This window comes from Lutra lutra, chromosome 2, assembly GCF_902655055.1.
Source record: "Lutra lutra chromosome 2, mLutLut1.2, whole genome shotgun sequence".
In the NCBI taxonomy this organism is placed as follows: domain Eukaryota; kingdom Metazoa; phylum Chordata; class Mammalia; order Carnivora; family Mustelidae; genus Lutra; species Lutra lutra.
The window spans coordinates 146,915,850-146,933,386 of NC_062279.1; positions in this window are offsets into that span (position 1 = coordinate 146,915,850).

A 17,537-nucleotide genomic window follows, 5' to 3' on the forward strand; every position below is an offset into this window, starting at 1 on the left:
CGCTGCAGGGGAATCGGTACCTTGCAGGCACCTGTCTCTTTCGGGCCCTGCTGGAAACACAGACTAGGGGTTCCCGAAGTCTTCCTTCCATTCCATACATCAGTTGCACGACTGAAGGCTGAGGCCGTGTCTTTTCCATCAGCCAACTGAGAACCATCACCCGAACCTGCCTCCCCTTCCCTAGAACCGCAGGGAGTACCCGGAGATGGCGGGAGCAGCCACTGCCTGCATGTGCCCTGAGCCTGCAGCCCAGTCTAGGAACCTGGCCCTGGGGGCCCCAATTCCAAATCCCCAGGAGGGCCCCACCCCTTTGACACATGAGGTCCCTGGATTCCTCCACTTGCCCCAGCTCCCCAACAGGGTATAAGTGGGCCTTTGACTGCGGGGCAGCCTGGTGGGACCCAGGATCTTGGCAGACACTACCCTTGGCCAGCCTGGGGACAGCAGGTGTCCCAGGTGCTGGCTCCCACCACAGGCCTTGGGCGCGGCTGCTAGCATCTTTCCGGCAGAGGCCTTTAAACCACAGCACCAACCCAGTGATACCTGTGAAGTGAAACCCTGTGTGCTTCCGGGAGGAAGTGGCTTTGTCCCCATCTCAGGTGTTGGCATTTTACTGACCCCAACACAGGCCACACACACACACACACACACACACACAGTGGCTAGAATCTCAGGGAGCTGCAGAGTGGGCTTCCCTGAACCCCATGTGTACCCCCTCCTGCTCTCAAAGGCTCTGTGAACGAAGGAGGACAGGGACACAAAGGACCCATGGTTTGACAGAGACAGCAGGGGACAGTCTTGCTTTTTCGTGCTGTCCTGGGTTTTCACGGGGACTTTGCAGTCTCAGTTTGTGTGGTGTCCAAGTGGCATCTGGCCGGGGAAAGGATGCAGAGAAGGACTCAGTGCACAGGCCTACAGCCCAGCCAGCAAAAGCTTGGGGGTGAGTGCCTAGGTGGACAGGGGACCCACCAGAGGGTCACAGTCACTACTGGGAGGCTGTAGACAAAGTGGGACAGCCCCAGGAAGGGCAGAGGGAACGCAGGAAGGAAAGGGATGTGCAAGGCACTTAGTTTCCTGGCCGCCACGGCAAACCACCGCAAACTGGAGGCATAAAATGTATAGTCTCTCAGGTCCCGAGGCCAGAGGTCCGAAACTCAGGTGTCAGCAGGGCCACACTCCCTACGGAGGCTGCAAGGGACAATGGTTCTGCCTTCTCCAGCCTCCGAGGCCCCGGGAGTCCCTGGGCTTGTGGCCCGGACGGTCTCCCTGCCCCCAGGGATCAGTCACACTGTCTCCTCTTCCCTGGGTGTCTCCCACAAGAACGCTGCTCGCTGGATTTGGGGCCCACTCCATGACCCAGGATTAGCCATCATTGCATGACCTGTGAGATACGTTCACAGGTCCTGGGGGTTGTGCACGGATGTCTTGGGGGGCCAACCCTGGATTTACCCGGGTACTGAGCCTGCGGGGGGGACCACAGTTCAAGGGGCTCAGGAGCCCCAGGTGGCCCTGGGGGGACAGGGTCTGGGCAAGAGGTCTTCCTGGAGAGGCGGGGGTCACAGAAGTGGGGCCAGCTGAGCCACCACAGTGCTTCTGGGACCGATTTTGGGTGTTTTATAGCATATACACAGTCTCACTGGAGACCTCCTTGCAGGATTTTTGTCATGTATTTAGTTTTTCTAAACGACTCTGTGACACACACCCACCGCCTCTTGGACAATGACCGCAACCCCCATCCCGGCCAGGCTCCCGTTCGCAGGGCAGTCAGCTGCCACTCGGTGCCACTTCCAAGTTCAAGCCTCTCCATGACGCCCTTGCCCAGAGGCTCAAGTCCAGACTGCATGGCAGTGGGGTGGAGGGTGGGGGACAGTGTGATAGCCTGATTTCCAGTCCTGCTGCTCCCACTTCCGTGCTGTATGACTTCTGACAAGTTGCTTGACTTCTCTGGGCCTCAGTTTCCCCATCCATAAAATGGAGATCGTCATAATACCTCCATCACCGTGGTGCTGGAAGAATCAAACGAGCTACTGCATGATTTTAAACAACAGCACCTACTTTGGCTGCAGCCTCGACTTTGAGCACTACTCGCTGCTCAGTTCCCCTTGATCTCGATTCCCAGGGGACTTACATGGAGCCAGGATGAGGTGCCAGGCGCTCATTGTGGGCACAGGATTCGAGCTCGGAGGGACTGAGAAGGCTCTCCCCTAGCATCCTGGTGAGCCTCTCCGCAGCTCAGAGAAGGAAATGCCTGGTCCCAGGCCACGGAGGGGGTGGCAGAGTGGAGGCCAGGCAGGGGTGAGGCTGCCCCGCAGCTTCCCTGCTAGCAGCCTGGCCCCTGGCACAGGCTAGGGCCACCCAGGGCCGTGGCTGCAGGGAGGAGGGGGGAAGGTCCAAGGCCCGACCATATCGATTAAGGATGGGGCAGATAAGTTTCACTCCCAAGTCTTGTTTTTTTTTAATTGAAAAATAATCCACGTGCCACAAATTTCACCATTTTAAAGTGTACACATCGTTGAGGTTTTTAGTATACTCACACGGTTGTGCAACCATCACCATTAATTCCAGAACATTTGTATCACCCCAAAAAGAAACCTGTCCCTGTTATAAGCCACTCCCATTCTCCCTGTCCCCCAGACCCTGCAACTACGAATCTACTTTCTCTTTCAGTGCCAAGACCCTTTCTTTTTAAAAATTTTCCCCAGCTTTACTGATATAAAAGTGTGTCTATTATGGTGTACAACCTGGTGATTCTATGTACGTATAGACTGTGAAGTTATTTCGACAATAAGGGTAGTTAACATGTCTAGTACCTTTGTGTGGGGGTAAGAAGTTTAAGACCTATCTAATTACTTTCTCTGGACTTGTCTATTTGGTACACATCCTCCTTTCTGATGGTTTCAAGTCTCTCTGCCCCATCCTTAATTCTGAGTGGGTCAGTACACTGACATGGACTAGGGAGAGAAGCGGGGCTTCTGGATCTTTCTGCGGACGACAAGAGTCGGCCCACCTGGGCAGTCTTCCCTGTCTCTCCTTGAACCCTACACTCCAGCCACACCCACCTCCCCGTTCCCCAAGCACCTGCCTCCAGGCCTGGGCCAATGCTGTCTCCCTGGCAGGGAACATGTTCCTCATCCCCTCTGCATTTCACATTCTCCTCCTCATCCTTCAGAGCCTAGACCAAATGTCACCTCCTCTTTGAGCCTCACCTGGCCCTTCTCTGTGCTTCTCTCCTGCTGGGTTCCTGTATTTATACCTTTTCCTGAATCGTGAGCAAATCCTGGTGGAACAACTTAATCTTTCATTTTTACATCCCCTGAGACTAGAGCAGAGCCCAGCCTATAGCAAGGACCTGGAAACGAACGCGAAACTGGCATCCCTTCATTTCACATTCACAGTAGATTCAGACATTTAAATGTCAGGTTTGTAAAGCCAAGCTCGAGTGTGTAATAAGGAAATCCACGGTCTAATTCAAGCCAAAGGCAGGCTTGCCCATGACATCACGGTGACATTCTCCCCCCAGATTTAACCTTGCTGCAAATGCTCATTTCTGGAAAACTCCAAACCTTATTTAAAAATACCTAAGGTATAGACAAAATCATAAATTCAGTTCCTACTGGCTTTAGTGTTTTGTTTACCTTCGTACTCCATCCCCGACACTTAACACCTACCAAGGACTCAGGCAATGGTTAGGAAATGAATGAAGGACATTTTTGTTTCTTTGTCCTTAGAGAAACTGAGTAAATAGTACTGTGGGGCTCATTGTCACCTGGTGACTCGTTACGTATTTAAACAGAGCTCTGTGTGTGTGTGTTTGTGTTTTAGATTTGGGGAGTTCTTGAGTTTTGTTTGTTTTGTGTATGTAGTCTTCACGACCCACTCAGCCATTCCCCACCCTGTCCCCCCCTCAGCAAACGATCCCCTTGTCATAAATCCCCCTCAGGCGATCTGCCCCCCTGGTGCCTTGACAGAACTCGAAGGGAGAACATTCTTGCTCCTGCCTCCATCCTCCCTGGAGCCGCTAGGAAGTCAACCCTCCCCGAGCCTCCTCCGAGGTGAAGAATTATGTGATCTTGCTCTGCCATCTTCTTCTTTTCTTTCCAAGTTTCACGGAAATTCTGAGGGGGAAGGGGCAGGTATGGTTATACCCATTTCACAGCTCAAGGAGCCATCACAACGGGTAGACATGACCCTGTGAGCAACGACTCACATGTAGGGAGTGCTGACGGGCACTTTCTGTGCTCTGTTTCTCGGTGCCCTCCAACCATCTCTGGGGGGGTGGGCTTCTGGTCTTACAGACGCCATAGAGGCTTAGGTGACAGTGTTGTCAAAAAGATGCTTAGAGGACTCACTGGCCAAAGAAGGGAGAAAACCAGATGCTTCAAGAACTTCAGACAAAACTGCAGCCCCTCCGGCCATCCAAAGCCCAGCCCTGCCCCACGTGGGTGTCAGGGACCCCGAGGACCTGGCTACGCCTCTGGTTTCCCAGTTCCATGGTCCACTTAGACCCCCAAAACAGGGGTGGGAGGGGGGAATTCCCTAAACCTGAATATTGCCCCCAGGACCAGCATTCATGGTGCCATTACTCCCTTAATCGTGGGTGGGCGGGTCATGCTAGTGGTGTGGCCTTGGACAGCACAGGGGCCCTCCTGGGCCTCAGTTTCCCCATCCACAAAATGAGAGGATTGAGCTAGAATGTTCTAGTTTAGAAGTCCCCGTCTCATTGGTCACAGTCACCATGGAAAGTACAGCCCGGAGCGAATCAGAGTCAAGATTACCGGGGACATGTGGAGGTCAAGGCACTGCACGTGACCTGGGGCATAAACTCTGGGGGCCGCATCATTTCATTCGGCTCTTCCCCTGCCCTGTTCTAGAGCATTCCGTGATCGCCAGCACCGGCTTCTGCACCAGCGTTCCAGCGTGTAGCGATAACTTGGACTAAATTATTTAGCTGGTAACTGATTATAAAAGCATTCTGCCAAAGTAAAGAACCACAGAAAGGCCAAATTCTAATAACAACACCGCCATATGTTTGAATTAATTATTGAATTTTTTAAAAGCCCACAGATGGATGAGTGCAATTCATTCCACGCTCCGTGGAGCCAGGGTCCCTGAGAGAGTGTCTAAAATTCACAGGCTCCCCGGGGTGTGCTGGAGACAGCACAGTGCAAGCCTGAGCTGCATTGCAGGCAGCTTGGCAATGACCTCATGGGGCTTTTCCATCCACGATGTCTCCGCTCAGCAGCTGCACTGGGCTGGGCTGGGCTGGGCTTGGGTCGCAGCAGCATTAGCACGCTCTGAGCTGACCCAGGATTTCTGGCCGTGGCACCCCTTTTTTTTTTTTAAACATCTATAATTTATAACCTTTTCTCTGTCGGGCAGGCTCCCCTGTTTCTCTCATCCAGCTAGGGAAGGGGAGTGGGATCCTTGTGAGCAGATTTTACAAAGGATTGAAATTTTATCTCTCACTGTCCAATGGTCCTAATTTTGGACCCAGTTTATTCTACAATGCAAGGCACGTTGCCCTTGCCTTCTGAAGCAGAAGATGTTGTAAAGAATCTTATCTCTTCTTGGAAAATCAGGTCAGTTCTCTGCACAGAGCTGGGAGACCTCACACTGGGCTTGGTCAGTGCTGATTCTGTTTTGGGGAGCTCTTTGACCTCCAGCCCTGCCAGGGGACTGCCTGGGACCATCCTCACCACTCACCCCATCCCCAGTATTTGCTGGGAGCAGACATTCCAAATTGCCCCATTTATTAGAATGACATAAAAAAAATAGTAAGGAGACTGCAGTGGGTTGATGTGTCCCCTAAAACTTTTGTGTCCTTGTGGCACCTCAGAATGTGACCTCAGTTGGAAACAGGGTCTCTGCAGATACAATTGGTTGAGGATCCTGGGATGAAACTGCCCTGGATTTGGGTGGGCCCAAAAGCTAATGGCTGGTATCCTTCTATGAGGAGCAGAGGACACAGAAAGACAGGCACAGGTGACAGTTACAAGCCAAGGAACATGGGAGTGCCCCCAGCCACTGGAAACTGGGAGAGAATCACACCACAGATCCTGCCCTAGAGCTATGGGTGGGGTGGGGGGGCATATACCTACTGACACCTTGATTTTGGACCTCTGGCCTCCAGACCTGAGAATAGGTTTTCATTGTTTTAAGCCCCCCAGTCTGTAGTATAGGGGCAAAGGGCAAGCTGCCCCCCAAATGTACTGCTCTGGCATTAATTATTGCCCAGCATGGGGCTCAAACCCAGGACCAAGAGATTAAGACTCAAGCTGAGATCAAGGGTTGGACGCTCAACTGACTGAGCCACCCCAGCACCAGGCATTATTTTAAACAAAAGTTACACAAGAGATAGCAAGTGCAAGGACGTGCAGACCACCCTTCTGTCCCCTGAAAGCAGGGATAAATCTCCCTGTGAAAAGTACCCTCCCAGCAGCAGGAGGGACAGAGACACCCCAGTTACCAGAGATAGGACATCTGGAGCCAGGAAGGCTACAGAAACAAACCTGATCACTTTTTACCACCTGACTACCCCGGTCCAAATTGTTTAGAATTCCTTACTAACGGAAGCTCCCAAGCTCCAGTTTTCCCTCTCCTGTCAGGACCTCACCGATGTATTATCTCTTTGCCTAAAAAGAATAAAAACTGCCTGCTTGGTCACTTCCTTAGGTCATTTATTATGGGTCCTCCGCACACGTGTCATTAAACTTTGCTTTTTCCTCCTGATAACTTGGTCCCCATCAATTTCGTTCTTCCTGCAGCCGGAAGACCTTGAAGGTCAGAAGAAAAAGTCTCCCTTGCCTACAACGATCATTTATGATGACGGCCCTAGAAACTTACACAGAAACTCTACAGCCCAAAGAGCTGACCTAATGCTTTTAAGCTTTACATCTTCATCTGTTAAATATGTTGACATCAGATGCAGTTTTAAAATAGCCCCTTAGAGTTTCAAAGCATCTCCCCCTCCCCGGCATGAATTTGCATGATTGAAGCCCGATAGAGGGAAGGGCCATGGCTGCTGGTCTCTGCGGGGTGGTCCTCACCCCTCACCGGAGCTTGCCAACTCCTTGTCCACACCCTGCCTGCGGGTGATGCCTCTACCCCTGTTCCCCACACCAGGGGAGCAACTGCATTTTGGGTTTTAGAATCCTGAACCTGTATTCCTGAGCTGGAGTGGACTCTAGAGAGTGTTAGCCCAGGGCTGTGGTTTCCAGAGTGGATCCCCAGACCAGGGACATCAGCCTTACCTGGGGACTTGTTAGACATGCAAACTCCTGGGCCCCTGCTCATGCTCACTCTCTCTATCTCTCAAAAAACAAAACAAAACAAAACAAACAAAAAAACAAAAACAAAAACACTTTAAAAAATTGCTTTTATTGGAAAGCAGGGAAATTTCACAAAACATCCAGATTCTACTTTCTTTCGAAAATCTGAGACATCTAACAACAAAGACATTCCCATAGAGCAAAAATCTGCTGCAAATGATAACGGCTGCCTGCCCCCCACGCCTGCCCTCCACACCCTCCACCCCCCAGCTGCCTCACCTCTGCATTAGAGGAGCTTCTGTTTCATTCACTGGGGCCACCTAACCTGCTTGGCACCTGCAGGCACTTGAATGTGACACCCTAATCTAACCCAGACCTCATTTTACAGGTGGGGAAACGGAGGGACAGACAGGAATGAGCACGTTCCGGGCTATGCCGTGGTCCACACCTGCCCGCAGGGTGACCCAGCAGCTCAGAAGCCTTTGCTGGCAAACAGAAGAAGCTCATGGAGGGCCCCAAGGAATCCTGCAGTCCCAAGGAAGTGAGACCTGAAATCAGAAACCCGCGGTGGCACCCCGGGGCCTGAGGAAGGGAAAGGGGGGAGGGGCCAAGGCAGTGGTAGGGAGGGGGCAACACAGGAGATACCCCATGGGTGGTGGTGACCACCCCCAGCACCAGAGGACAATGACAAATGTTGGCAGGGAGGTGAGGGACTCAGAACCCTAACCCATGGCCAGTGAGAGTGTCCTGCGGCGTGGCCACCATGGAAAGTGTGGAAAGCAGCCACGTGTCCCCAGAAAGTCAAACACAGATTTGTCATCGGATCCGGCAGTCCCGCCTAAACTGCGCACGCGCAGGCAAACAGGGGAGCACGATGTTATAAAAGCATCGACTACAGAAGCCAAAGGGGGGAATGACCAAAGTGTCCCCCAGCCAACAGAGAGATACACAACATGTGGGCCATCCCTTCCACCGAGTGTGGCCCGGCCTCGGAAAGGAGGGAAGTGTGGGTGCAGGCTGCGTGGTGGATGGACCTTGGCGACATCCTGCTGGGTGGAGGAAGATAGCCATGGAAGATCGCAAGCTGTACGGTTGGCTGATGTGAAATGTCCAGGAAAGGCAAGTTCACGCAGACAAAAAGTAGATTCGTGCTTGCCAGACGTTGGGGGTGCGGGGAGAATGGGGGCGACCACCAGCAGACATGGGGCTTCTTTCAGGGGTGACGATAATATTCTAGAATTAGGCGGGTGTGCTGGGTGCATTGCTCCATGAATACACTAAAAGCCAGGGAATGGTACATTTAATGGTATATGAGTTAGGTCTCAAAAAACAAAACAAAACAAAAAAACTGGCTGGTCCTAAATGGCTGGAGCATGAGCAGTTGGGGACGGGGCAGCATGACAAGGAGGGCGGCGACAGCATGACTCAGGCCCAGCAGGACCGGCTGCTAACGTCGTCCGGCACCCACGGGGCAGGCACGCAGCTAAGACCTGGCCGACATCCGAGGCTTGGCACGCGGAACCCGCTGCAAGCATGCGCAGGAGGGGCTGTCCTCGGGACGGGCTGTCCGCAGAGCGGTTCACACGTGGGGAAACGGAGCACAGGAGGAGCGGCTGGGCTGACACCGCCCCCCACCCCTCCCTGCCACTGTGGTGGCCAGCAGCATCACGCGGGGACAGCGCGTGTGCATGTGAGCATGGTGTATACTGAGCTGGGGTGTGTGTGTGCACACATGGGAACTCTGCACACACGTGTACTATGTCTTGCACACCCACAAGAAGCTCCCCAGGCTGCCTCAGCTCCCGGTTCCTAGGACACCCCGAGTTCCTCTGCTCCGCCACCGTGACAAAGTACCAGAGACCAGGAGGCTTAAACACTACAAATATGTCTCCCCCCTGTACTGGCGGCTGGGCATCTGAGACCCGGGCGAGGGCAGCCCTAGTTCCTTGTGAGGCCTCTCTCCTTGGTGGCCAATGACCATCTTCTCCCTGTGTCTCACATGCTCATCCCTGTGCGTGTCTGTGTCCTGATCTCCTTTTCTTGTAAGGGCACCTGTCCTACTGGCTCGGGGCCCACCCAGATGACCTCATTGTAACTAATCACCTCTTTAAAAATCCCATCTCCAAGCACAGTCACATTCTGAGGTCCTGGGGGTTGGGGCTTGGGCACGTGAAATTTGGGGACACGTAATTCAGCTCACAACTGTTCATAGAGCAGTGTCGCAGAAGAGAGCTGTGGCTTCCAAGCCAGACCGGCCAGGCAGGGTTCTGACCTGGATCTGGTCGCTTTTCAGTGAAGTGTGAGTCACTTGCCTTCTCCGAGCCTCAATTCCCGCCTCTGAGAAGTAAGAGTCATGAGGAGACCCCAGTGAGAAGACTTCCTGTCTTCTGCAGCTGACAGGGCCCGCTCTCCAGCCTCGGGGGAGTCACCCAGCTTCCAGTTCCTGCCCCAAGCTGCAGGGGGCGGGGCAGCTCTGCAGACTTTCATCTAATCCCCCACCCCCAGCCCTGGGAATGAGGGAGGCACCCTTACATGCTGCATGTTACCCCTGAGGAAACTGAGGCTTACCAAGGTGAAGTACTTGATCAAGGTTGCACAGCTGGGGCTGGGCCTGTGTCTCAGGGGTCCCTGTGATCGGAGGCTTCCTCATAAGCCCTCCAGGCCTATCACCCAGCCTTTGTGGGACCGGTTGCATGGAAGTGACTTGAAATAGACAAGAAATTCGGTTGGGCTGATGGAAGGCCACTGCGTTCGTTCTGTTCTCTGGGTTGTCTTGGCTTCCAGAGATTGTTTTTGAACCTCTAACGATGCCCCTTGAATGTGAAATGAAAATATTTTCCCAGTGAAAGACACATTGGTCCGTGTGCAATGGAGGTCGGGCTGCTAATGGCTCAGGCTTAGCAGCTCCCCACTTCACCCCACGTGGAAGGAGAGGAAATTTATAAGCGATACAGCTAATTGTGTTTTTCTACAAGATTAATTTTATTGTCCCATTATCTGCTCCTTCCGAACCCATTCAGGGGTGGATTATGTCTTCGCTTTCATCTCTGTAGCGTTCATTAATAATTGGGTCACCTTTCAGCCAGAAGCCCGGGATGGCTCAGGCGAGGGAATCTTCCAGCCAAAACGGAAACCCTTAGCATGTTACAGTGTCCTCAGCACTGATGTCAGGGTGCCTCCGGGTCAGGGGAAGCAAGCTTCCTTCAACATCTACTGTCTGTTTGGGGTTTGCTAGATCACAAATACTGTGCCTGGGATACTTTTTCTAGTGAAACTTCATGATAGTCCATTGCACAGAGGAGGGGCCAAGGATCGCCCCCACAGGATGATAGAGTGGATGTCATCCAACGACCACATGACCCAGGGACAGCCTGCCTCAAAGCCGGTGCTGCCCCGACCCTGTCCCAGAGCAACTCACCCTCCTGAGTTTAGAGAGTGGGAGGAAAGAGTTTCAGCCAGTTCTGCATAGCTTTGGTTGGTAAAAGATGGGGCGGGTGGTGGGAGGGCTGTAGACTAAGAAGCGTGACCATTGACTACGCACTATTTCTTATCTCTTATCTATAGATAAGACTATAGGCTTATAGTCTTCACCATAAGCCTAAAAGATAAGTCCTATTTTCTTCTGTTTTCCAGATGAAGTAGCAGAGGTGCGGGAGCCAGACACTGAATGACTGGCGCACTGTTTGGGCCCCAAACAATGCATGTTGAACACACAGGATGGTTCTGATTTTCCACACTGAGAAGCCACACCGAAATGGACATCTTTAGGCATATGCCATTCTTGGTGCCCAGCTTTCTTGGTACAGAAATTCCCGGAAGTGAAATCAGTGGTCAAAGGGCACAAATATTTTTGATCTACTATCTGAAAGAAGGCTGGAAAGTGAAATCCTTGGTTTTCCAGACTTCCTTCCATCTAGAGAGGCCATGACACTCAGTTCTGGCCGATAAGCAAAACACACACATATCTTCTGGGAGTGTCCATGGGAAAGCTTTTGTTTTCCTGTTCATGAGGGACATGCAGGTTGGCAGTACTCTTCATCCTTCTTCCTGGCTTGAATGCAAAAGTGATGCTTGGAGCCACAGCAGCCTTTTTCTGTCCATGAGGTTCCAAGTTTGAGGATGGAAACCAAACCTCCAAGTGTGGTCATCTTCCAAGTGACTATACTGCACCAGCAAGCAAACACTTCTTGTTCTCAGAGAAAACCAAGCCTTATTTGCTCAGGCCCTAATGGGGCAGGATTTTTGTTCCTTGAGGCTGAGCAATTTCTAACTCACAGAGGCTCAAACAGGTTAGGTTTACCAGAAATGAGAATTATTTCCCAATGTACATTCTCCCCTTCTTTCATAATAAAAATCTCCTCCAGGCACATGTCTGCTCAGGTTAAAAATGCCACGGTTTCATCTTCCTTGCAAGGAGGCATGACCTCACAGTACATTCTGGAAAGTAAGTTCTGGAAAGAGAAGCGTTACGCGGTGGCTGCTAGTCACCGTGTAGGTGCCCACTGCTTGGCTCTGTCCCCTCTGTCCCTTCCTCCCACCTGTCCCTCCTGCTGCCTGTTATGTGGATACTGCCCTCCTGGAGCTTGAGGATAAGGGCCCCAGTGGGGATGGTGCAGCTTGGGCAGGAAGGAGCTGGGCCCCCAAGGACTTCATGGAGCCTCCCACAGCCCTGGCCCCTTAGCCTCCATACTCTGCCTCTGGCTCTTGTCTTTGAGCTGCTGTTCTGTGGGATTTTCTGTCCCAGTCAAACCTAATCCCGACTGTATTCGTTTCCAGGGGTTGCCATAGCAAACTGCCAAAAACTCACAGCCTTACAACCATACAAATGTCTTCTCTTACAGTTCTGGATGCCAGAAGCCTGAAATCAGCCTCACCCAGCCAAAGCTGAGGTGTTGACAAACCTGGTTCCTCCCAGAGGCTCGTAGGGAGAATCTGTTTCCCTACCTGTCCTACCTTCCAGTGGTTTCCTACATTCCTCAGTTCAAGGCCCCTCCCTCTACCTTCAAAGAGCACACTCCAATCTCTGCTGCAGTCACACTGGCCTCTCCTGTGCCCCCCGACAAGGTCCCCTTGCACAGGGACCCTGCTGATCATGTGAGGCCATCTGGACAATCCAGGATGATCGCCCATCTCAACCTCAACTTGATCTCGTCTGCATTGTCCTTTATTCTCATGTAAGAGAACATTCACAGGTTCCGGGGATGAAGACACACTTAGGTGGAAGGATACTGTTCAGTCTTACCACGCTATTATGGACTGAACGTTGTGTCCCCCCACATTCATGGTCTTCTCCAATGGGGAGATGCTCAACCAATACTCAGATGTCACTGCCAATTTCTCTCCTTCTCTCACCACACTCCCATCTGGCCCATCAGCAAATCTTGTTGTTTCCAGCTCCAGACACAGCCCCAGTCTGACCAGCCCTCCCCCTCAATGGCACCCGGCCTTATGCTCACCATCTCTGCCTCGTGGATGACTGGTTGCTCTCCCTGCTGCTACTCGTCTTCTCTGTGTAGTCCTTTCTCCAAACAACAGCCAGATGGGGATTTCTCCATGTGACATGAAGCATATTTTTGTAAAATTCACTTTCTGAAGGGGTCCAGTTCTATGAGCTGTGTAACCACTACCACTATGGGAATACAGAGAAGAGTTCATCACCCCCAAATTCCTTTGTAGCTCAAACCTCTTGTCTCTAGTCCCCTGGCCACCACTGGTCTGTTCTCCATGTCTATAGCTTTATCTTTTCCAGAAGGCCATATAAATGAAATCACAGAGAATAGATACCCAGCTTGAGCTCCCATAGCAAAACTAGCATGGACTGGGGTGCTTAAGTCCCATAAATGTAGTTTCTCACATTTCTGGAAGCTAGAGCCCAGGATCCAGATGCCAGCCAGCTATGGACTGAAGGTTGGGGGGGGTCCCCTCAAAATTCATGAGTTGAAACCTAATCCCCTAATTCCCACCTGCAGTGTACATGGGTTCCATCACCCTGCATCCTCTCCGGCACTGGCACTAGTTGTGTGTGTGTGTGTGTGTGTGTGTGTGTGTGTGTGTGTGTGTGTGTGTGTTTATGTTTTAGCCATTTGAATGGGTTTTTAGTGATATCTCATTATGCTTTTAATTTGCATTTCTTTAATGCTTAATTATGTTGAGAATATTTCATGCATTGGGTGTTCACCTATTTTCCTTGGCAAAGTGTCCACTCAAAATTTTGCCCATTTTAAAAGTTAGATGGCTTGTTTTTTTGTCATTGGTAACATTGGGAAATTCCTTAGTATCCCGAGTAGAAGTTCTTTGTTAGATGTGTGATTTGCAAATATTTTCTCCCAGTCTGTGCCCTTCCTTTCATTTTCTTAGATGTGTCTTTCAAAGAGCAAAAGTTCTAATTGTGATAAAAGTAAATTTATCAGTTTTTTTTTCTTTTATTGTTAGTTGTTACCTAAGAATTCACTGTGGAACTGAGGCCAAAAAGATTTTCTCTTATGCTTTCTTCTAACCATTTCATAGTTTTTTACATTTTACATTTAGGCTTATGATCCATTTTGGGTTAAATTTTTTGTATAAGATGTGAAGTATAGGTGGAGGTCTTTGTTTTGTTTTGTTTTTTTGCACAAGGATGTCCAATTATTCCAATAATTTGCTGAAAAGATTATTTCTTCTTATTGAATTGCTTTTGTACTTTTGTCAAAATCAGTTAAATATCTGATAAGGGACTTATATTTAGAACATATAAAGAACTCTTACAACTCAATTATAAAAGACAAATAACCCAATTAAAAATGAGAAAAAGATATTTCTCCAAAAAAGATATACAAATGGCCAACAAGCACATGAAAAGATGCCCAACATCATTAGTCATCAGGGAAATGCAAATTAAAACCACAGCGAGATACCACTCTACACCCACTAGGATGGTTATAATTAAAAAGACAGTTAATGACTAGTGTTGGCCCAAATGTAAGGAAGTTGGACTCTCAGGCTCTCAGGACTCTAGAAATGGAAAATGATGCACCTGCTGTGGGAAGCAGTCTGGCAGTTCCCTACAATGTTAAACTGACTTAACCATATAACCCAGCAGTTATACTCCTTCATGTATACCCTAGAGGATAGCAGCATGTGGCCCCACAGAAATGTGTACATGAATGCTCCCAGCAGCACTGCTCCTAACAGCCAAAAAGTATAAACAACTCCAGTGTCCACCAACCGATGAATCGATGAATAATATATGATATATCCACACAACAGCATATTATTCACCGATAAAAAGAAACAAAGCACTGATACACACTACAACATGGAGGAAGCTTGAAAACATGGCACCACGTGAAGGGAGCCATTCCTGGAAGACCACTGATTGTATGATTCAATTGATATGAAATGTCCGGAATAGGCAAATCCATGGAGATTTGTAGGTTAGTGGTTGCCTAAGGTGTGGGTTAGGTAGGGAGGCAGAATGATGGCCTGAGAGATCAGAATTTCTTTTGGGGGTGATGAAAATATTCCAAAACTGATTATGGTGATGGTTGCACAACTCTGAGGATATACTGAAAACATTGAATTGTACTATGCTTTCAATGGGTAAATTGGGGCTGCCTGGAAGTTGCAGTCAGTTGGGCATCTGACTCCTGGTTTTGGCTTGGGTTGTGATCTCAGGGTCGTGAGATCGAGCCCCTTGTTAGGCTCCGTGCTCAGCTTGGAGATTGCTTGAGATTCTCTCTCCTTTCCCCTCTGCCCCTCCTGCTCTCTGTCTAAAATAAATAAATAAATATTTAAAAAATTAAATGAGTAAATTATATGGTATGGGAATTCTACCTCAATGAGGTATTTCCCAGAAACAAAAATCAAGGTACCATATATTTATGGACTTACTTCTGAACCCTATTCTGTTCCCTTGAACTATGTATCTATCCTTTCAACAATACCACAATATTTTGATTACAGTATTTTGATTGTTTTCAGTCTTTAAATCAGGTAGTGTCAGCCTCCAGCTTTGTTCTTCTATTTCAAAGTTGTTTGGGCTGTCTTTGTTCTTTTGCTTTTCCATGAGAATTTTTTTCCATATAAATTTTATTTTTTTTAAGATTTTATTTATTTATTTGACAGACAGAGATCACAAGTAGGCAGAGAGGCAGGCAGAGGGAGAGGGAGAAGCAGGCTCCCTGCTGAGTGGAGAGCCCGATGCAGGGCTCAATCCCAGGACCCTGGGATCATGACTTGAGCCTAAGGCAGAGGCTTTAACCCACTGAGTCACCCAGGCACTCCTCCATATAAATTTTAAATCAGCTTGTTAATAACTGCAAAAAAAAACCTGTGCATATTGATTGGGATGCGTTATGTATCAATTTGGCGGGAATCAGCAACTTTACAGTATTGACTATTCCAATCCATGAATATAGTATATCTTTGCACTTATTTATATATTCTTTGATTTCTTTCACTAGTGTTTTTGTAGTTTTAACATACGGGTCATGCACATATTTTGTTGTTAATACCTAATTATTTATTTGGAGGGAGAGTAATTATAAATAGCACCATTTTTAAAATTTTAGTTTCAAAGAGTTTGTTTTTAGTACATAGAAATATGATTGAATTTTGAATACTGACCCTGTATCCTGTGGCCTTTTTAAGTTATGTTTTTATTTCTAGAAGCTTTTCTATGTCCTCTGTAAACAGGGATAGTTTTATTTCTTCCTTCCCAATCTATATGCCATTTCTTTCTCTCACCTTATCGTACTGTCTAGGACTTCCATTATGATGTTGAATAGAAGTGGTAAGTGTATATAACTTTGTCTTTTTCCAATTCTGAACATGGAAAGCATTCATTTTTCTACCACTTGTGAGTTAGTTGTAGAATTTTTGAAGATATATTTTTTCCCAATTAAGGAAGTTGTATTCTATCCTAGTTTGGTAACAGTTTTTGGTTTGGGACTTTTTTTTTTTTTTTAAAATCATGAATGGATATTGATTTTTGTCAAATGCCTTTTCTTCATCTGTTGATGTGATCTTGTAGCTTTTCTTCTTTAGTCTTTAACATGGTGAGTTATAAGTGATCAGTTATCAAACGCTGAGCCTTCCTTGAATGCCCCAGATAAATTCCACTTGGTCATGATATAGTATTATTCATTTTATATATTGCTGGAATTGATTTGCTAATGTCTTGTCAATGTTTACATCTACATCCATGAGAGATCTTGGTCTGTAGCTTTTTGTTTTCTGTTTTTAACTTGGAATGTTGCCTGGTTTTCATATTAGGTCATGCTGATCCTATAAAATGAGTTGGAAAGTGTTTTCCTTCTTCAGTTTTCTTGAAGAATAGTAGTTTCATCCTAATGTGTTAAGTAAAATAAGCTGATGAAGCTATGTGGGCCTGAAATTTTCTTTGTACCACATTTTAAACATTGAAAGTCTGTAATAAATATGACAGGGGCCAAAGCAGGAGGGACCTAGAATAACAGGTCCTTAGTGCATGAGTTGGTAGTTTGTAGATCTCAAAAAGTTGGTCCATTTCATCTATTAATGTCTGTCATCCCGTCTTTCATTCTGCATATTGATAATTCATCTTCTCTCTTTTTTCTGGGTCAATCTGGTCTAGAAGCTTCTCTCTCTTTCTTCCCAACCAATAATGCTCCAGGGGCCAGACCTTCTTTCTCCTCCTAAAACACAGTAATGCTCCCTGAGCTCAGTGCTTGCTGGCACCTCAGTTAGGGATCCTTGAGTTGGAAGGGCTCCTTAAGTGACCCCCTGTTGTGCTCCTTCTTAGGGGATGACTCCAGCTGCATGAGTATGGTTCCCACCAGGGACCGAGCTCACTCGTCATGTCATTTTTTTCCTACCATGGTCAACTGTGCTAGTCATGGGCAATAATAGCTACTGTGTACCAACAGTGATCATGTGTCACATGGCAGGGGTTGGGGGGGACCCCATCTGTCGCTCCAGCAGCCACTTCCCTGGACACTTCCCTCTGCGGAGCTCTGGCTTCTGCTTAGGTCTGTGCTCTGGAGCTCCAGGTTCACCCTCATGCCCTCTTCTCTATAACATCGTACCGGATGACACCTGTCACTGGAGCTAGACTGCTCTAGGTTGCTCACCTTGTGGAAATTACTAAAATTCTCTGAGCCTCTGTGTCCTCATCTACCAAGTGGACCTGATCACATTTTCTCCCTCTTAGGGACATTGTGGGGGCTACATTGGCACCGTCATGTGGCTGGGACAGAGTGAGACCTCAGTCAAACCTCCAAGTTTTCATACTGACCATCGGAGAGCACTTCT